The 23,118-nt window shown below is 44.2% G+C and overlaps 1 pseudogene; it reads left to right on the top strand.

Moving 5' to 3' along the window:
• Positions 7,312-8,678, top strand: Gm5231 (predicted gene 5231; annotated as a pseudogene).
• Positions 8,679-23,118: the final 14,440 nt, after the last annotated feature.

Raw genomic sequence — 23,118 nt, 5'->3', positions numbered from 1 at the left:
CTTTTTTCATCAGGACCCCCCATGCTAGAGCAATGGAGCAGGTTGCCCTCTAAAGAGCCTCGGGTCCAACCTCCCACCAGGAGGCCTCCCTGCATTCCAGCCACCTGCATCAGCAGCCAAAAAAGCTAGCCGCCTGAGCTTGCCAGACTCTCTCCTCCCAGCGGTACCATGCCAGAGCTCTCCTGCCCCTTTTCCCTTCAGTCACTGGGCCAGAGTCCACCTGAGAGTCCCCACCCATTCTCAGCTCTTCAGCGACAAACAGCCGTGTCTGGGATGCCTGAGAGTGAGAACCGATTGTTCCTGGCCTCCATGTGGCCCAGGGACCCCAGAACTGGCTCTTCCGCAGTGCCCAGTGCTCTGTGGTGCCCTGAGATTCCGACTCTGGCAGTTCTGCAGGGACCACAGACTCCGTCCTTTCCCATCCCCAGAGTGGGATCCTAAGGCTTCTCACAGTTCGATATCTGCCCAGAGGTTCCAAGGACCCCACAGAGCAGTCAAACTGCCTCGCCCAGCGGCTCTAGCTCTGAGTGGACACGGGACCCCATTTTTTGACCCACACCGTGTGTCAAGTCAAAAGGACACGTTTAAAATCCATAAATGAAAATTTAGAGAAACTTAAATCATGGATGATACAGTTAAGCTGCTAAACAAAATCCCTTAAAATAGCCCTACTATTGGATTTCAGAGTAAAACAATGTCTTAATTACTCCTCGTATTGCTGCAAAAAGACACCAAGACCAAGGCAACCTATAAAGGAAGTCATTTAGGTAGCCGCTTGCTTACAGTTTCAAAGACTGCATTATAGGCTGGTGTTTGGAGAATGAGGCCACCCATATAACATGTCCTGGTAGTTTGCAGACCAAACCAAGCTGTCCTCAAACTCAGAGATCCACCTGCCTTTGCTTCCCAAACATCAGGACTAAAGGTGCCTACTGCCTGGCCACACTTATGAATCTTAGAATCAGATTAAGTATTGTGAAAAAAAAAATCCTGTGGAAACCTTGGAATTGCATCAAGTGTAAGGTCTCCACTAGCGGCCTTTATTGTGTCTGGAAGAGCTAATACTTTTGGATCTTGGTGCTGTGCCCAGCAGTACTGAGTTCTACCTGAGCTGATTATTGGACTTTTATATCGATACTCACAATTACAGTCTGCCAGTAATATATTCGTCTTTCTTTTCTCCAATCCTCCACTCACAGAGCTACATTCTCCAGGACCCCCAATACAGTATCACGTAAGAGTAGCAGTAGTGGAGACTCGGGTCTTCTACATGTTTGGAAGAAAGAAGCAAGATGGCCTGGAAATTGTAATGCCCCTGCCTTACTTTTTGGACAGTGGGGTTACTGATCCCTATCACATCTCCTTTTTAAAAGTTTCTCTATTCTTATGTTTACTTTTTGTGAAGGTGTGTATGCTTGCATATGTGCAGAGGCTAGAGGACGCATCAGCGAGGGTCTAGCGTTATTCCTTTGACACAGGGCCTCTCACAGAACCCAAGGCCAGGATGGTGGCTGACAGTCCCAAGCAAGCCTCCTGTCCCTATCCCCCACAGCACAAGGTTACAGGCATGCGCCACCATGTCCAATTGTTTCATTTTTCTGTGGATGCTTAAACTTTAAACTCAGGTCCTCATGCTGTGCAGCAAGTGCTCTTAGCTGCTGTGCTATCACCCCAGTCCCACTAAAGCCTCTTACCGTGTTGTTGATTTTAAAAAGACTGCAGAATGTGATGCTAGGGGTAGGGCATAGCGCTCAGTAGGTAATGTACTTGTCATGCAAACTGGAGTTCAGGTCCCCAGGACCCACATGGATGTCAGATGAGACAGTACTCATCCTTAGAGGTAGAGTCAGGGGATGCCCCTGAAGCTTCCGGGCCAACTAGCTTGGTATGCATGACTGCGAACAAGAAAGGCTCCTGACTCAAGCAATGTGGAAGATGAGGAACAAGGACTGAGACTGTCCTGTGACCTCCATGCCTGTAATGTGTGTGCTCTCTCTCACACACACACACACACGCCCATGCTCACACATGCACATGTACACATACACCTGTCATACCCATTCTCACACATACACACATACACATGCCCATGCTCACACATACACACACACACATGCCCATGCTCACACATGCACATGTACACATACACCTGTGCTCACACACATGCACACACACACACACACACACACACACACACTTGTGCTTATGCACACACACCAATTCTCTCCCTCCATCTCTCTCTCTCTCTCTCTCTCCCTCTCTCTCTCTCTCTCTCTCACACACACACACACACACACACACACACACATGCCCATGCTCACACATACACACATACACACACATGCACATGTACACATATACCTGTGCTCACACACACACACACACACACACACACACACACACACACAAACACCTGTGCTTATGTGCAGTTTCAAATTCTATTAGACAGGATAACATTTCTATATGCACTGATGGTGCCAACTTGCATATATTGGATGCGTTTTCAGATTCATTTGCATCAAGGCTTCCAGACATGATTTGTCCCTTCCAATGAGATATCTTTGTTTGATATCTGGGAAGTGGACTGAGACTGGGGCCATACCTGGAGTGTGTTTGTAGGTTAGCACACTTGTGGGAGGGTATGACTCCTGTAGCAAGAACAGCAGAGACCCAGGGACTCGTCCCCCAGCGGGGGTACCTGATATCCCCAGCTGTGGTACCTGGCTGTGGTACCCTACATTCTCTGGTTGTGGTACCCGACATCCCCCAGCTGTGGTACCTGGCTGTGGTACCCTACATCCCTGGGTGTAGTACCTGGCTGTGGTACCCAACATCCATCTATTTTTCAGTCCTCGCCATGATTAGCTTCCTGATTATGATGGCTCCAGATCCACATAGAAGGCAGAAGTTACATTGGCTGCTTTGGGAACTGATTCTGAAGCTCTACTTACTGTCTCCCCCCACCCCCTCGACAATGGTTCTCGGCATCATTTACTATACTGCAAATAACTATATTCTGTGAAACATTGTAACATAGACTCTGTTCCCTACAAGGGCCAAGACCTTAGAGTAACCACTTTTAGCTATTCCCATTGACTTGGGTGCATCCCACTTTGTGTCCTTTGTATAAAAGTCCACTTAGAAAAAATGTAAACTTGAAGACCAAAGTGTGGACACTGTGCCCCTTCTTAGAATTGGGAACAAAACACCCATGGAAAGAGTTACAGAGATAAAGTTTGGAGCTGTGAAGAAAGGATGGACCATCTAAAGACTGCCATATCCAGGGATCCATCCCATAATCAGCTTCCAAACGCTGACACCATTGCATACACTAGCAAGATTTTGCTGAAAGGACCCAGATATAGCTGTCTTTTGTGAGACAATGCCGGGGCCTAGCAAACACAGAAGTGGATGCTCACAGTCAGCTATTGGATGGATCACAGCCCCCCCCCCCCCAATGGAGGAGCTAGAGAAAGTACCCAAGGAGCTAAAGGGATCTGCAACCCTATAGGTGGAACAACATTATGAACTAACCAGTACCCCGGAGCTCTTGACTCTAGCTGCATATGTATCAAAAGATGGCCTAGTCAGCCATCACTGGAAAGAGAGACCCATTGGACTTGCAAACTTTATATGCCCCAGTACAGGGGAACGCCAGGGCCAAAAAGTGGGAGTGGGTGGGTAGGGGAGTGGGGGGGGGGGAGGTGTATTGGGGACTTTTTGGATAGCATTAGAAATGTAAATGAGGAAAATACCTAATTAAAAAATGTTTTAAAAATGTAAACTTACCTATATCATGATCATCATTTTAGCTTATTCAATGTAACTTTTTAAAAGGCAATAGATGCCTAGAAATGGCACTAATGGATAAAGCAGGCCTTCCTACTTTCTGTAAGGGGATCGCAGTTTCCAAGCGGCCCGGTCCCCCCCCCCCAAACCTTCCCCCCCCTCCCCAGTTTGTGCCAGTCCTTTGTGAGCTACTTGAGTGTTTGAGGATCAGCAATATGTATTTTGGTTGCCAGTCAAACACATCTATCCTTTGTGGGAAAAAATTATCAGAGAAAATATCACAAAACAAGTTATGTGCAAAGGTTACAGTTAGGGTTTAAATCCAAAACAGCCTCCCACAAGCTGGTGCCCTAGTGCTTGGCTCCAGCTTATGGTATCACTTTGAAGATGGTAGGGCCTGGTAAGTAAGTCACTAAGGGTGGAACTTTGAAAGTTACAGAGACTTCTGGTCCAGGTCTGAGCACTCTGAGTCCAGGTCTGTGTCCTGCCCCAACCTAAGCCACCCCTGCCACATTATGCCCTTCCACAACACAGAGACCTCCCTAAAGTGTAAGCCAAAATAGACCCTTCTTTTATGTGCCTGGTATTTTGTCACAGTGATGCAAACTCGCTTAACCAGTTAATTATTATGAAGTATACTCCTATGGGGATGCATCTAACTAGCACCATGCTAGCACCCCTAAACCACCCACTGTCTGCTCCCCACCACCAGACAGGAGGGCGATTTTGTGATTTCTGTTTTCTTGCTTTTCTTTTCAGTTTTATCTCCTCTAAATGTAACTCCAAGCCAAAAAAAGTTGACTTTTGTGTGGTCTAAAGCACATGAGACTGTATTGTCTGTACCTGTGTTGTCGATTTAGGACATGTTCCTTTTTTCACTAACAAATAGATCTCAAAGATTGTTCCATAGTGCCACATGCAAAACCTATAACACATGCAGCTGATTATCACAGAGGAACCATTTGGGTAGTCTTCTACTTTTGTTATTACAAGCATGCTTCCAAAATTATGCATATACATACTTGTACAAACACATTTATTCATGTCCCAGCATTAGACTGTATTATTTTTGTGGCTTTATAATGTCTTTTAATACTTAGCTGATTTAGTTTGCTATCATATATTATTTTCTGGCTATTTCTTAAATTAAATTAAATTAAATTAAATTATAATTACATCATTTCCCCTCCCTCTCCTCTCTTTTACCCTCCCATTTTCTTCCTCCCTCATACTGTCTCTCAAATTTGTGTCTTCTTTTTTAAAAAAATTATTGTCACACACACATACGAATAACCTTATAAATCTACCCTCCTGCATCCATTCGGTGCTGCTTGTATGTGTATATTTTTGGGCAGACAACTTAGTATTCAATAACCAATTATGTGACTCATCCCTGAGGCAAATTCTCTCTCTCTCTTAGCAGTTACTTACTGCTTATAGCTCTTCATCAAAGGGTGAAGTCCCATGAGGTTTCCCCAGCTAGGTTGAAATGTCAACTGGTGCTGGAGTTGTCCAGTTCTCCTTTAGGCAGTCATCTTGTTGGAACTCCATGAGTGAATCTTCCTTCCCTGTCATAGCAGAAAGGCACAATCTGACAGCAGCCTTCCTTGTCCTTTGGCTCTCATAATCTTTCTGCCTTCTCTTCCTGGATGTTCTCGGAGGCTTTTGTGCAGGAATTGTGTGTAGTGCACTTGGCTGGGCACTCCGTAGTCACTTGTTATCTGCATTTTAATCACATTTGGCTTTCTGTGACAGAATCCTCGTGCTGCAAAAAGAAGCGTCTTTCATTAGGAGCACGAGCTGCTCTTATCTGTAAAATCTGAGGGCAAGTGACTCTCCCCTCTGCCCAAATGATTTTATTGGGATGCTCAGATTTTATTAAGAAATATTAACACTACATCCAGGTCCACCTGAGGCACAGCCAACAGAGGTGACCTGTCTCCTGACCTCCATCTTCTGACTCAGTTTCCTCTTTTGGAGGAGACCTGCTGGAGCCCCAGGAATATCCAGCTTAGACTCCTCCTCCCCCACCGATCTCCTGCCCACTTGGTCCACCTGGGGCACAGACCCCAGAGGTGAGCAGCATGCTGTTCCTTGAGAGCCATTGTCAGGCCCATGACTCTGCCTGCCTCCCCCAGGAGTCCTGCTGGCATCAGGAACATCCAGTCAACACCAGGGCCAACCAATGGCTAAGAATACCATCAACAAGCACCCAGAAAATATGACTCTACTAAAGTCCAGCTATCCTGCTACAGCAAGCCCTGGATATCCTAACACACTTCAAGCACAAGAAGATGATCCAATCTCATAAAGTCAACAGAGGCCTTTAAAGAGGGAGTGAGTAAATCCCTTAAAGATTTATTCAAAGTACAGTATTTTGATATTATATACAAAGATTTATTCTTTTGATAATGAATACAAAACATGTATTCGAAAATACAGGAAAATATACTCAAACAGGTGACAAAAATGAATATAACTATTCAAGCACTGAAAATGGAAATAGAAGCAATAAAGAAAACACAAACTGAGGGAATCCTGGAGATGGAAAACCTAGTGTAGAGAACAGGAACAACAGATACGAGCATCACCAACGGAAGGCAGGAAATGAAAGAGAGAATCTCAGGTGTAAAAGAGATAATCGAAGAAATCAATACATCTGTCAAAGAAAATGCTAAATCTAAAAAAGTCCTCGACACAAAACATCCAAGAAATCTGGGACACTATGAAAAGATCAGCCTGAGAAGAAGAGGAATAAATAGAAAAAGGGGAAGAGTCCCGGCTTCAAGGATTAGAAAATATTTTCCACAAAATCATAGAAAATTTCCCCAGCCTAAAGAAAGAGGTGCATATAAATATACAAGAAGCTTAGAAAACAGCAAATAGACTGGACCAAAAAAGAAAATCCTTTTGCCATATAATAATCAAAACACTAAATGTACAGAACAAAGAAAATATTAAAAGCTGCAAGGGAAAAAAGCCAAGTAACATGTAAAGGCTGACCTATCAGAATTACACCCAACTTCTCAATAGAGACTCTAAAAACCAGAAGGGCCTGGACAGATGTCTTGTAGACTCTAAGAGGCCACAGATAACAGCTCAGACAACTATACCCAGATTACCTTTCAATCGCCAGAATTAACTCTCAATCACCAGAGACAGAGAAAACAAAAGATATTCCATGACAAAACCAAATTTAAACAATATCTATCCTCAAATACAGCCCGATAGAAGATACTAGAAGGAAAATTCCAACCCAAGGAGGCTAGCTGTAACTAAGAAAACACGGGAAATAACCCCACACCAGCAAACCGAAGGGAGGGAAGCACAACATGCATGCACACACACACACACACACACACACACACACACACACCCCCACCACCACCACCACCACCAACAACAACAACAACATAAAGGGAACTAACAATCGCTAGTATTAATATTTCTCAACATCAATGGACTCAATTCCCTAATAAAAAGGCATAAGCTAACAGATTAGATGTAAAAACAGGATCCAGCTGGTTCTGATTGCTTTGCCTCCAGCATCAGACGTGAGTTTCCCGTGCTGTAAGATATAGGCAGTATGAATCTCTGCCAGAGCTGCAACTATGGGGATCTTGGAGAAAATCTCGGAGATTGAGAAGAAGATCGCTCAGACGCAGAAGAACAAGGCCACTGAGTACCACCTGGGCCTGCTGAAAGCAAAACTGGCCAAGTATCGGGCCCACCTCCTGGAACTATCCAAGTCAATGTCACCTAAAGGAGAGGGCTTTGATGTCATGAAGTCCAGTGATGCCCGTGTGGCACTGATTGGCTTTCCCTCCGTGGGAAAGTCCACTTTCTTGAGTCTGATGACTGCTACAGCCAGCGAAGCTGCATCCTATGAGTTTACCACCCTAATGTGCATCCCTGGGGCCATTGAATACAAAAGTGCCAACATCCATCTCTTGAACCTTCCTGGAATCATTGAAAGAGCAACACAAGGGTGAGGCTGTGGCCGGCAGGTGATTGCTGTAGCATGCACAGCGGATGTTGTCATGATGCTGGATGCTACCAAGGGAGATGTGCAGAGCTCTCTGCTGGAGACGGAGCTGGATGGAGTCTGTGGGTATTTGCCTGAACAAGCATAAGCCCAACATCTGTTTCAAGCCCAAGAAAGGTGGTGACGTCTCCTTTAACTCAATGGTCACACTGACACAATGCTCATCCTACATGAATACAAGATCTTCAACGCGGAGGTACTCTTCCAAGAAGATTGCTCTCCAGATTACTTCATCAATGTGATTGTGGGCAACCAGGTGTACATGCCCTGCCTCTATGTATATAACAAAATTGACCAGCTCTCCATGGAAGAAGTAGACCATTTAGCTCGAAAGCCCAACAGTGTAGTTATCAGTTGTGGTATGAAGCTGAACCTGGACTACCTGCTGGAGATGCCTTGGGAGTACCTGGCCATCACCTGCATTTACACCAAGAAGAGAGGGCAGAGACCCGACTTCACAGATGCCATCATTCTCCAGAAAGGGGCCTGCCCCTGTTGAACACATGTGCCACCACATCCATTGGTCACTCACCAGCCAGTTTAAGTACACCTTGGTGTGAGGTACCAGCAACAAGTACAGCCCACAGCAGGTAGGCCTGACTCACACTATAGAGCTTGAGGATGTCATCCAGATTGTGAAGAAGTAGTCCCACCACCTTCCTGCAGCTTGGTTCCTGTGGACTTTGCCCCCTGGAACACACAAATGGGAAAAGTACAAACATAAACACCAGGAAGGGATTCTTGAGTTGGCTGATTCATGAGCTCCTTCAGTAAACAGTGTTGGGATAGGCCTGGCTGAGGACCAGGGCTTTGCTGAGGACATTCCCTATAAAGCCTGTACCTGTGGCAAGCTTACTCAGCAGCCTACAGCCTGTGTCCATGCCCTGTGCTCCATCAGGGCACTCAAGGAGCTTAGTTGCCCACATCCTCCTAGGCAGAGCTAAGCTGACCCTGGCTCAGGGAGGTTCCCTGAGGCTGAGACTCTTGACAGCAACTCGAGCGCATAGTAGCCTCAAGATGAAGCCTCCCACAGTTCCTCCCAACACAGGGCTGTCCCTCATGGAAGCCAGGGCCCAGCCAAAGTGTCCTAAAGTGCCTCCCCCTTGGAGCCCTTCCCAAAGCAACCTCCTCCTGTCTGGGTGGGACCTCGGAGTCTGGCTCCAATTCCTTCTAAGCTCCTATGTTTGCCCTCCTTTCTGAAATATTTTTTTTTAAAAAGAGAAGTGGTTCCTTCCCAAACCAGATAAAAACAAACAAGCAAACAAACAGGATCCATTATTCTGCTGCACACAAGAAACACACCTCAGCAGCAAACATAGGCATTATCTCAGAGTAAGGGACTAGAAAAGATTTTCCAAGAAAAAGACCAGAAAAGCAAGCTAGAGTAGCCATTCTAATATCTAATAAAATATGCTTTCAAGCAAACATATTCAAAATAGATGAGGAAGGACTCTTTATACTTATCAAAAGAAAAGTCTACCAAGATGCCATCTCACTTCTGAGCATCTATGCCCCAAATTCAAGGGAAACCACATTTATTAAAGAAACATTACTAAAGCTTAAATTAAGAGTGGGAGACTTCAACACCCTGCTCTCACCAATAAATAGGTCATGGAGACAGAAACTAAACAGTAAAATAATGGAACTAACAGAGGTTATGAATCAAATGGACCTAATGGCTATCTATAGAACTTTTCACCCAAACACAAAAGCACATACCTTCTTCTCAGTACCTCACAGAACCTTCTCCAAAATTAACTATATAATTGGTCACAACACAAGCCTCAACGGATACAAAAAACTTGAAATAACCTCATGTATCTTATCAGACTACCATGAATTAAAGCTGGAATTCAACAACAAAAGAAACAACAGAAAGCCTACAAACCCATGGAAACTGAACAATTCTCTACTGAATGACCAATGGGTCAAGGAAGAAATTAAAGACTTTGTAGAATTCAATGAACATGAAGACACAACATACCCAAACTTATGGAACACAATGAAAGCAGTGCTAAGAGGAAAGTTCACAGCATTACATGTCCTCATAAAGAAATTGGAGAGATCTCATACTAGCAACTTAAAAGCCCACCTGAAATTTCTAGAACAAAAAGAAGCAAACACACCCAAGAGGAGTAAACAGCAGGGAAAAAAAATCAAGTTCAGGACTGAATAAATTAGAAACAAAGAGAACAATACAAAGAATCAATGAAACCAAAAGCTGGTTCTTTGTCAAATTCAACAAGATGGACAAACTCTAGGCAAATTAAGTAAAGGGTAGAAAGACAGTATTCAAACCAACAAACCAGAGCTGGAAAGGGGATTTAACAATCGACACTGAAGAAGTTCAAAGAATCTTTAGGTCTTATTTCAAAAGCCTTTTGGAAAGACTAAATGAAATGGACAATTTTATTGATAGATACCAACTGCCAGAGCTAAATTAAGATCTGGTAAACAATGTAAATAGACCTATAACCCCTAAGGAAACAGAGACATTCCTTAAAACTCTCACAACAACAACAACAACAACAAAGCCCAGAGCCAGGTGGTTTTAGTTTAGAATCTTGCCAGACTTTCAAAGAAGATCTAATGCCAATACTCCTCAAACTATTCCATGAAATGGAAACAGAAGGGACATTGCAAAACTCATTCTATGAGGCCACAGTCACCCTGATACCTAAACCACACAAAAAAACTCAACAAGAAAGAGAATTTTAGACTATTTTTCCTTATGAACATTGATTGAAAAATACTCAATACATTCTTGCAAACTGAATCCAAGAACACATAAAAAACATCATTCACCATGATCAAGTAAGCTTTACCTCAGGGATGCAGGGATGGTTCAGCTTACGAAAATCCATCAACAAAATCCACCATATAAACAAACTGGAAAAAATCACATGATCAACTCATTAGCTGCTGAAAAAGCTTTTGACAAAGATCCAACACCCCTTCATGTTAAAAGTCTTGGAAAGATCAGGGATACAAAGTTCATACCCAAACATAGTAAAAGAGCAAGCCAATAGCCAGCATCAAATTATATGGAGGGAAACTTAAATCATTTCCACTAAAATCAGAGAAAAGACAATGCTGCCCACTCTCTGTATCTATTCAACATAGTACTTGAAGTTCTAGCTACAGCAGTAAGACAGCTAAAGAAGATCAAGAGAATACAAATTGGAAAGGAAGAAGTCAAAGTATTGCTATTTGCAGATGATAGGGTAGAATCTATAAATTAACCCCAAAATTCTACCAGAGAACTCCTAGAGCTGATAAACACCTTCAATAAAGTGACTGGATACAAAATTAACACAAAAAAATTAGTAGCCCTTCTTTATACAAATGATAAATGGGCTGAGAAAGAAATTAAGGAAACGACACCCTTCACAATCACCACAAATAATATAAATTATCTTGGTGTAGCTCTAATCAAGAAAGCGAAAGTCCTCTATGACAAGAACTTTTAAGACTCAGAAAAAGAAAATTATTAGAAGTTGGAAATATCTCCCATGCTCATGGATTGATCAGTAGGATTAACACAGTAAAAACAGTCATCATATCAAAAAGCAATCTGTAGATTCAATGCAATTCCTACCAAAATTCCAACACAATTCTTTATAGACCTTAAAAGAATAATTCTCAACCTCATATGGAAAATCAAAAACCCAGAATAACTAAAATGATCCTGAACAATAAAAGAACTTCTGGAGGTATCACCATTCCTAATTTCAAGCTGTACTACAGAGCAATTGCAATAAAAATCACATGGTATTGCCACAAAAACTGATAATGGAATAGAATCAAAACCCAGAAATAATCTCACACACCTACAGATACTTGATTTTTAACAAAAAAGCCAAAACCATACAATGGAAAAAAAAGAAAGCATCTTCAACAAATGGTGCTAGACTAACTAGATGTCTACATGTAGAAGAATGCAAATAGATCCATAGTTATCATGCTGTACAAAACTCAAGTCCAAGTGGATCAAGGACCTTAACATAAAAGAGGACAAATCTTGTCTAAATCTAATAGAACAGAAAGTGGGAACTGCCTTGAACACATTGGCACAAGAGACAACTTTCTGAACAGAACACCAATATCTCAGGCACTAAGATAAAAAATTAATAAGTAGGACCTCATGAAACTGAAGTGCTTCTGTAAGGCAAAGGACACCATCATTAGATCAAAATGGCAGCCTACAGAATGGGAAAAGATCTTCACTAACCCTACATCTGGGAGAGGACGAACATCCAAAATAAAGAACTCAGAAATTAGTTCACCAACAAACCAAATAACCCAAATAAAAAATGGGGTACAGAACTAAACTGAGGAATCTCTAAATGTTTGAGAAACATTTAGAGAAATGTTCATTGTCCTTACTCATCAGGGAAATGCAAATCAAAACAACTCTAAGGTTCCATCTTACACCAGTCAGAATGACTAAGATTAAAAACTTAAGTGACATATGCTGGCAAGAACATGAGCAAGGGGCACACTCCTCCATTGCTGGTGGGAATGCAGACTTGTACTGCCACTTTGGAAATCAATTCGGCAGCTTCTCAGAAAATTGGGAATAGTTCTACCTCAAGACTCAGCTATACTGCTTCTGGGCATAAACCCAAAAGATGTCCCACCATACCACAAGGACACTTGCTCAACTATGCTCATAGCAACTTTACTCATAACAGCAGAAACTACAAACAACCCAGCTATCCCTCAAGTGAAGAATGGATAAAGAAAATGTGGTTCATTGACACAGTGGAATACTACTCAGCTATTAAAAACAATCATGAAATTTGCAAGCAAATGGATGGAACTAGAAAATATCCCCATGAGTGAGGTGACCAAGCCCAGGAAGTCACACATGATATGTACTCACCTATAAGTAGATATTAATTAGCCACAAGGTACAGGATTAACCATGCCACAATCCACAGACCCAACAAAGCTAAGTAACAAGGAGAGTCCAAGGGAGGATGCTTAAATCTCACTCCAAAGGGGAAATAAAATAGACATAGGAGGTGGATGGAGAGGGGGAACTGGACGGGAGAGGGAGTGAGGAGGGGAGCGTGGACGAAGACCACCTGGGGGGGGAGGGCAGGAAATGGATGGGAGAGAGAAGAGAAATTGATGGGGGTGCATCTCTGAGACAAGCTGGAGACCTGGGATGGGGGAGGCTCCTGGAGTTTATGGGAGTGAACCTAGCTGAGACTCCTAGTAACTGGGGATATGGAGACCAAGTGGCCACCTCCTGTAACCAGGTGGGACTTCCAGTGGAGTGAGAGGGACCCCAACCCACCCACAAAACCTTCAACCTAAAATGTGTCCGATCTACAAGAGATACAGGGACAAAGATGGAGCAAGGCCTGAGGGAATGGTTAACTAATGACTGGCCCAACTTGAGACCCACCCCATGAGAGAGAGAGCCAACCCCCGACACTACTAATGTTACTCTGCTATGCTTGCAGACAGAAGCCTAGCATAACTGTCTTCTGAGAGGCTTCATCTAACAGCTGATGGAGGCAGATGCAGAGACCTACAGCCAAACTTTAGGCAGAGCTCAGGGAGTCTTGTGGAAGAGTGAAGGAGAAGGACTGAGGAAGCCAGAGGGGTCAAGGACACCACAAGAAAACCACAGAGCCAACTAACCTGGGCCCATGGGGGCTCACAGAGACTGGACCACCAATCAAAGAATATGCGGGCCTGGATATAGGCACCCTACACATTTGTAGCAGATGTGTGACATAGTCTTCATGTAGGTCCCCTAATAATTGGAGGGGGCTGTTTCTGACTCTGTTGCCTGACTTTGGATCCCTTTCCCTATCTGTACTGCCTTGTCAGGCCTCAGTGAGAGAGGATGCGCTTGGTCCTGTCGAGACTTGATGTACCAGGGTGGGTTTGTACCCATGGGAGAGTCCCCCTTCTTTGAAGAAAAAGGAAAGACATAATGAGGGGAGGGATTTGTGAGGATGAGAGTCAGAAGAGAGGAGGGAGGGGGTTACCATCCAGATGTAAGACGAATAAATGAATTAATAAAGAAAAAATTAACATCTGTTCATATCAAATATTTCTCTATAAAAGTACGGTTTCTTCGGCTTTAGGACTCAGCTCAGTGGCAGTGATGGCTTAGCATGTCCACATCTCTGGATTTAAATCCTGCTGGGCAAACAAAGAATATGAAGAATATGGTGCATTCTGTCTCTTCCCCTCCTCCTCCTCCTCCTCCTCCTCCTCCCTCCCTCCCTCCCTCCCTCCCTCCCTCCCTCCCTCCCTCCCTCCCTCCCTCCCTCCCTCCCTCTCTCTCTCTCTCTCTCTCTCTCTCTCTCCCTCTCTCCCTCCCTCTCTCCCTCCCTCTCCCCCTCCCTCCCTCCTTTCTGTATGTGTGTGTTGTTTTTCATGAATATTTTATTGAGTTTTTTTTTTTTTCTTTTACCCACCAAGGGATTAAACCCAGGACCTTGAACTTGCTAGATAAGCACTCTACCACTGAGCTACACAGCCCATTTCTTCACGTTATTTTATACTCCACTGTGTTCCTACTGCTATAGTACTTTTTCAGTTGATTCTCTTTTATTTCCCCTGCCTAGTGAGAAAAAACATCACATAACGTTCTAGTGCTGTTCATTTATTTTCTGCCCCATTGTATGGAGTAGTTCTTTTGAGCAATGTTATTAGAGACTTTAAACGGTCAACTGTGATTTGCTCTACTTTAATGAGACAATCTGCACTGTTCTATCTAGTCACTTAAGGTTTTGATTCAATAATACGGACAATATAAGAGCTATTGGAAAAGGATGATGGCAAGTCCATGGCCTTAGTTAAGCACCCATGGTTTCTGCTCTTGGCTAGGCTTGCTTGGAGCTACATCCCTGCCTTGTTCAGCTGTTCATGTCTCCCTTTTCCTCAGCGAGGGTCTTAGGGAATCTTGAGGAAAGATTGAGACTAGAGCCAGGATTTACACATCACCTCCAAACTCATGTTGAAATTTAATTGCTACTGTGCTGGTATAGTGGGGCGGGATTACTGCCGTTATCTTGGGAGTGGGCTAGTTATCAGAGGAATGGCTTCAGCGAGCTCTCTGCCCTGAGTGTGCTCTTTCCTGTGCTGTATTTCATCGCATCGTTACCCACAAGAAGCCGTTCACCGGCTGCAGCACCTCTGTCTTAGATGTCTCCGAACAGGCTAAGTGAACTACTGCTGGTCAGTCACTTCTGTCATAGCTTCAGACAAAGCAAGACAGGGAAGGAGGGGGTAGCTGGAGATTCCAGAGAATTCTACCCATTCCTCTTACTGACCGGCGCTGGTGTGGGAAGCCCCAGCCGTGGAAGGAGGCTCTAGCTGTCGGTCCTTCCTCCTCTGTCCATGCACCGGGTTGACTGGGCTTGCCTTGACTAGGAATGACAGGGAGGAGTAGGAGCGAGAGGGACACGGACGGATTTGCGTCTTCACCGTTAATAACACCCCCACCTATTTATATTTATTGCCACTTCTCCTCCATTACAGAACCCCCCTCCTCTTGCATCCCACCACGGGAACACTCAAGTAATACTCTTTCCTCCGCTAACCTTTCCTTCCAGGATAGTTTATTTTCAAGAGGAAACATTTGATAAAGCTCGGAGTAATTTTAAATACATGATTTGCCGCTCACACTTGCCACTTATCATATGCACTTCGCTCCGACCTTGCTGCCTGTCTGTTAACCTTCCGTGGAGCTGTTAAAGCAAGCCATTTGCAGTTACCCTGTGAAAAGTCTGCATTTAAATTGCTTTTCCACCCTTCCCCAAAGTTTCCATAACTATAAATAAATTTAATTACCGTTCCAAGAACTATAAGCAAATCTTCTATTACATTTTTAATCTTTAATCTCCCCCTCGTTCTTCCACCAGATATCCAGTTTACCAGGCAGCCTCCCTGTGTCCTGTGGCACACTCCCCCCCGCCACCCCCCCCCCCACACACACACAAATAAAACCCTGAGTCTATTTTCCTTTCTGTCCAGCCAGGGTATCTGAGGACTTCAGTCCACCTGGCACTCCTGTTCCTACCCTGCTGATAGGAGGGTCTGCGAAGCCAACACTGGAGAATCGGTCCCCAGGGACGCCCCTCTGTGCTCGATGTTCTTCTCAGCTAAATGTAGCATTTCCAAGGCACTGTCTTTATACCCAGAGTGTCATTTCCATGTACTAAGAGGTGGGTGGGTCCAAATGCTGCCTTGAAGAAGCCAGCCAGCTCTGTCCTGCATGAAGACAGCGCTTTCCCAGGCAGGCTGTGTTTGTTGTGCTGTGCTGTGCTGTGCTTTGTTTTGTTTTACTTTTTGAAACTCGTTGCAGCCAGGACTGGCCTGGGATTCATGGTGATCCTCCTGCCTCAGTTTCCTGAGTGTTGGGATTGCAAGCACGAGCCACAGTGTTCTTCCAAGCAGTTTCTAATGTAGTCGTTCTTTTGTTCTTGACAAATACTCATGACAGAAGAGGAGCAGATATTTTTCTTACTCTCTTGATGAAAGCAGAGAAATTAAGTCACATTCCGAATGGGGTACACACACGCGCACTCATACACCACCACCACCACCACCGCCAACAACAACACCGCCGTCACCACCGCCACCACTACCACCACCGCCGCCACTTCTCTCCATCTGACTCCGGTCCCCACTTCCCACCTTTCCAAGCTTCAGTCTTATCCCAGATTCACTGTGACGACAGCAGTGGGCTCAGAGTCTTCTGGAGCGTGAGGGGACCCAGGATCTTCTATCTGAGGCAGCAACAGTGAGGCACTGGTAGCCATTCCAAAGCCCCTATGATGGCTGCTGTTGATAGGAAAAGGTCACATGTAGCTTTTGAGAAAAGCCATAAAAAACACCTGTTCATGAATAATTATGACAATAATAGTTATGAACAAAAGAATTACTGTTTGCCAGACACCCTCTGCAGCAATATGCATATACTTATCTGGAATAACTCTCTTTGGTCTTCAGCAATCCAACGCAGCTATCCCTTATAGTTAGGAAAACTGAGGCAGAGAGAAGCAAGCAGCTGATTTCTGATCACCCAGAACCTAAGTGGCAGAGCAAGCACTTACACCTAGGGATGGTGGCACTAAGTTCATGCCCTTGACCATAACACTTGGCAGCCAATGACAAGACAGAATTTAAACCCAGCTTTGGTGCCCTTAGGACCGGGGCACCTTCAAAGGCACATTTCAGAAGCCTTAGACATACAGCATGGGAAAACCTTAAAGATATGCTAAGGGCTAGAAAGATGGCTCAGTAGTTAAAAACACTTACTGCTTTTGCAGGGGACCCAGGTTCAATTCCCAGCACTCACATCAGGTGACTCGCCGTTGTCTATAACTTCAGGTCCAGTGGATCTGAAGCCCCCGACCACCTCAGGGGTCTGCAAGCATGTGGTGGACATAAACTCATGCAGGCATACATGTGTATGCACAATAAATAAGTCTCTATTTAAAAAAAAATCGTGCTAAATAAATGAGGCAATTCAAAAATAAGGGACAAACTCCTTATTTTTGAGGTACTGAAAATATTCAAATGCATAATCAGAATGGGGGCTGGAGAGATGGATGGCTCAGAAGTTAAGACCACTGACTCCTCTTGCAGAAGAACCAAGGTTCAGTTCCCAGCATGCATGTGGTAGCTTACAACCATATGGAACTCCAGTTCTAGGGGATCCGACACCCTCTTTTGGCTTCTTCGTGTACCAGGAATGCAAGTGGTACATACATGCAGGCTAAACACTCATATGAATAAGATAAAATAAATCTTTCAAAAGATTCAATAATGGTTGCCAAGGGCCAGGAGAAAGGTGCTGAGTTACTGTTTATGGAGAAGAAAGTTACGGTTCTGAAGCACTAAGCTCCTGAAGAGGGATGATGGTGATAGTTGTGTCACAATATTGAAAGTATTGAGGGCTCTGTAAATGCTGGAATGGTTAAGATGGTAAATTTCATATTATATCCATTTTACCACAGTTTTATAAAATGGCTGGCTAAAGGAAGTGGCGCGTGGTCACATAGCACACAGGATGCAGAGGAGATGCAGAGTGGGTCACCGATGAGCCTGTCACTCCATCTTTCTCTTGGGCTGTTGCTGAGGATGTAATCTGCACAGCTCACGCTCACAGGGCAGTTACTGCAGTTGGAGACGTCACATCCCAGCATGACACGTTACGGAGAAAGACCGGTGGTCTGTGTGACTTGTGTATGTCCCCTCTCCAACCGATATGCTGAGAGCTGGTGTCCAGAGTAATGGCATTAGAACATGTGGCAGGTAATTAGGTGGTGGAGGTTGGTCCATCACGAGTGGGACGATGTGCTTCCGGAAGAGACTCCCCTTGCTTTCCTCCCATTTAACCAACAAAGTACTTTTAAACCTTCCTAAAGCTATGGCTCTTTAATACAGTCCCTCATGGTGTGGTGATCCCCAACCATAAGATTCTTTTCTTGCTACTTCATAACACTAAATTTACTACTGTTATGAATCATAATGTAAACACCTGTGTTTTTGAGTGGCCCTGGTTTCAGATCTTCAACGCCTCTACTCATCTCCCAATGACCCTGAAAGGAGCCCTTCAAAGGCATGTCTGATCAAGCCACCCCCGGTGGCCAACCAGCTCTATCCACCTCTTATGCATGCTAGTTAGTCACATATGACCTACATGACTCTAGCTTCAACTGTCCTTATACCATGCGTTTGTACCCCAGATCCCATTATCTTATTATGCAGACTAACACATCCTCCTTTTAGCAGAGTTTGGTTCTGCGAGATCCAAATTCTAAAGTCTGTATTACTACTAACCAGCCCAGGAAACATCTGGCAAGCTGCATTCTATGAGCCTTAAGCTCCTGATGGGTCTAATGTTGTTGTGTGAATTAGATAATGTCCAAGGGAAGTGCCCAGGACCGTGTCTTGACACCAGTGAGTTCTTAAAAGGATGGTGATTTCCAGCAGATGTATTCCAGTTCAAGCGTCATTCCCAGGGAAATTGCCTGTGCCTTGGCTAGCATAGTCCTCTCTTCATTTCTACCCACCCTTTGCATGAACCTGTTCCTCCAGCTAGGACATAATTTTAAATCTATTTAGGCTTTCTCTATCTTCCCTCTCACAAAGGGTTAGGTCCCCAAGAGCAGGACCCCCGTGTAGTCACTTTTGAATCTTCGGAGCCTGGCTCCAGTATTTCACAAGGCAGGCATTTTCCTAACTGCATATGCATCCCAGGCAGTTAGCAATCTATCAACAGGCTTCATAGAATATCCCCATTTACCCAGCCCGGTGCCAACCTCTTCACAGGATCAGGGCTGCCCATGGAGACCAATGCCATTGAATATATAAGAACCATTCCTTTGAGTTTGTGTCCCCTGGGTAGCCTAGTCAGGTCCCTCTGACCCAATGTCCTTTGTTCCCACTCATGCTGAGGGCTGAAGCGGAACTTATTTACCAAGCACTCAGATCGCCTTCTCCTCTTTCTTCCTCCTGGTGTACAGAGAACAGAATGGCAAGGTCCCACTGTGTCTATGATAGCTCCCAGGTCATTTGGCTCCCCTCATTTTCAGGGATGGCAAGTGCTTATGAACATGATGAGGCCCCATAGTAAGGTCTCCATTAAGGAGGGGTGATCAAGGGTCACATGGTTGGTCAAGTTCCTAAAAATAGTCTTCGTGTCCAGAACTCTCTATTCTCTGAGCCCATGACACAAAGACAGACTGAAGTCTGGTTTACCTCCTTCCCCTCCCCAGGCCCACTCCGTTTTTATATTGCTCTGAGGTTAATAGCCATGTCGTGTGGGGTCATAGAAGACATCTGTGTCTCAGATAATATGCTTACGATGATTACCACACGTAATTGACTGACCTTCCCGCATTCTTTCTCTGCTGCAGGCCGAGGCTGATAGGATGAAGCAAGCCATAAGAGTTTATTTTCCATCACACGCCATTGTGCGGCTGAGCAAATATTTTAGCAAGCTTTGAATGAACTACCTTTTCAAGCTCAAGGTTTTCAGAGTTAATATAGGAAGCCATGAGAAACCTAATATTAGATTTTAAATCAACGTTGGCCCATCCTACTTAGGGAACAACTGTAGACATCATGAAAAATCAGGTTTGGGGGATGAGAATTGTGGGAGCCTTGTTCTGCCAATGTCACCTTTTACCTTTTTTTTTTTTTTTTTTTTTTTTTTTGGCTTTGTCTTGTGAGTGGACGCAGTGTTCTTGAAGAATTTTTAGAGGAAAGGAAGCCTTAACCTCTGGATGCCCAGGGTATCAGGCACCTAGCACTTTATAGTCAATCTACCCAATCCTAGCACTGGCCAGATGAGATGCAGCCATGAGCATCCACCAGACTTCACACGCTTTGACAAGCGATGTGCATGCCAAACTCTCAGCAAGTGTGTCCTACCTTGGAGACAACTGAAACGCTCGATCCCGGAGAGAATGAAAAAGCAAGAGACGCAAATGAAAGAAATCCCCCCAAAGCAAACTTCAAAATGTTATATTAAGATTCTAAAACTTCTTAATAATGTTTTACCTTAGCTCGATTCCATCTATCTAGCAATTAATCCATCAGCCTTCACAGAACGCACACCTACAGGAAACAGCAGTACATGTCTCTGGGCTGGATTCCACCGTGAATTACTAATATGTTAACATTGGGGGAATCCCAAACTCCGTTGACTTTCAGCATCCTCTCTTCCACCCCATCCCTTCCAAATCAGCCCCTGATATCAACAACAGATGAGGCTGGGTCCTAGCAGCTCCTCTGAGAAACAGCTCACTGGTGTGACCTTGCCCTGGTTTAAAATTCCCCAATGTTTGCACTCAAACCTCACCGCATCTCATCAAACCTCTACAGGGATGCATCTCAAGAGGACTATGAAGCAGAGGCAAGTGTCGATAGGAAAGTTGCTCATCGGATGTTATCCCAAGATGCTACTTCACAGTCATTCTAAGGGGGATGGCCTGAACGGCGTACTAGTTACTCTTTAGAGAAATCTACCTGGGATTGTTAGCTCACCAATATTTCATAGAAGTTATCCATGGTCTTCTGTTGGTGAGGAGAAAAACAAGGAAAAGAGGGCGGAGGGAGGAGGCTGCCACTGCTTAACAGAAAAATTATACATATTCTAAACATATGGGTGATCTTTACCAAGCTCAGCATCACTTCATAATTATAATCTACAAGTTTTAATTAACTAAAGCTCTGCAAATCATAATGCCTTATTAAAATGCAATTAATCCTTTGATTAAAAAACAAAAAGCACAAGTATTTACAACGAAAACACAAGTAGAATAATTACAAATATCATGTACCCATTTCTTTTATTCGGGTGTCACTTATGATGTTGCCTGCTCCCTTCGTTAATTCAAACACACACATTATCTCCCATCCACAGCAGCGTGACTGACAGTGGCCACCAAACACACAGCACTATATCCTATTGATTTCGGCAAATCCCGAACAATACCATTTGCATGCTTGTTTCTGTAATAATAAAGATATGCCATTCAGAATTAAAGCCCGGCCAGGCTAGTGGCAACTAATTGTGTTGTATGTAATGAGTGCAATTTCAGTTTGATATCACCCTCAGCTTTTCTTGCCACACTCGCTAAGTACTTTCAAGTCTTTGTGGGGAAATAATTGATTTTTTTGTGCTGTGGGCACAAGAAAATTATTATGATCTTTTGAATAATGCCAAAGAAAAGACCATGAATGATTTAAATTGGTATATGAAGAAGGCTTCGCTGTGGACTGTGGCTTGACTGACATCCTGCTAATGCCGTATCTAGATTAGCAGTTCTTAAGGAGGTAGCTGATACGAAACTGGTAAAACAGAAAAGGTTGCTACTGACGGGGTTGGGGGGTGGGTGAGGATTGCTGCTCTGTCGTCTTCAGTGTTATCCAGGGAGGACCAACAATTTGGGGATTTAAGGCATGACACGATTACATAATTGCCTGGCCTTCACCACTCAGGGTATGCTTGCGCTGATAAATGACACATTTGAAATGGGCAGATAGGAGAGGGCTGGCCTGAGATTGTTACCCGGCTGCGGCTCACTTGGGTAGACCCACCTGCGGTGGGCAGACCCCTAAGTCTGGCACATGAAAGTTAGTTCGCTTCTTTTTCTGACATTCAACTCCGGGAAGAAATGGGGAGTGAGGGAGCTACTTTATTCCTTAATCTTCCCATTAGGAATAACTGCTTAGTCCTGCTGTGAGCTTGGCTTGGGTCTGGCAGAAGAGCTAAAGTTGTGTGTGTGTGTGTGTGTGTGTGTGTGTGTGTGTGTGTGTGTGTGCAAGGGATTGAACCCAGGGCTTTTTTGCTCATAACATCTTTTTTTAACAAGCAAGGAAACTTAAACCCAGACAAGTTTCCTTTGTGTCCATGAAACCTTGCATCTGTGAATCTAACCAGGACAACTGGTCCCCCTTCCTTGCCACCTACCTCCCCTCTCCCCCAACCCCCCCCCCCCAGCCTAGCTTTCCCTTCCCAGTGTGGCAGCTTGGCCATTAAGGACAGGGAAATAAACACCTTAGAAGAGATGGATCACCAATTCAAAACACATTTCCACCTTAAAATGCATCCACCTTCCGAGTCTCATTCTTTAGAGGGGGACTGTTGTTAATTTAGTTGGTCATAACTAAATAGTTTCTAATCTGGAGCAGGAGGCTGCTGGGAATATTGGACAGTTTAAAGGTTAATCACCATCGCCTGGTTACACAAGTGAGGCAGAACTAATTCCTCCAAAGGCAAATGGCTTGCAGTTTTATCAGCAGCGCAGATTAGAAGTGTTAATATACAGAACAGAATGGACGCTTAAGGGCCGGTTTTCCCCTTATCGGCAAACTTTGCAACAGAACTCAGTTTCTGCACAACCTCTGCACTTCTATAATAAGGCCCCTTATTTTGCCTCTCGAGCAGAACTATCAAACAATCCTGTCCAAACCACTGCCACCAAAATCAGGGTATTACAGACCACGGCTAATTGGAAGATCACTATAATGAAGGAAAAGATAAAATACTTTGGCTGTTGGCCTAAAATGTGGATCAGCACAACATAGGAAGCTATCTTGCTATGTCACATTCTAAGAGATTTACATAAACAATAAACTCAATCCAACAGCAAACCCCCACCACCACCAATACATCTTTGTTTACAGTCAATGCAACCTAGCAGCAGCCTGGGGGAGGCGGGAGAGGCTCTTTACATAAGGCAATATGATTAGGCCAGCAGTTTTGCAACGGTGCAGCAGAGCAGGGGCTGTGCATA

This window comes from Mus musculus, chromosome 17 (genome assembly GCF_000001635.26).
Source record: "Mus musculus strain C57BL/6J chromosome 17, GRCm38.p6 C57BL/6J".
NCBI lineage: Eukaryota > Metazoa > Chordata > Mammalia > Rodentia > Muridae > Mus > Mus musculus.
The sequence above is the reverse complement of the archived record's forward strand: the minus strand, read 5'-3'. Positions and strand labels throughout refer to the sequence as shown.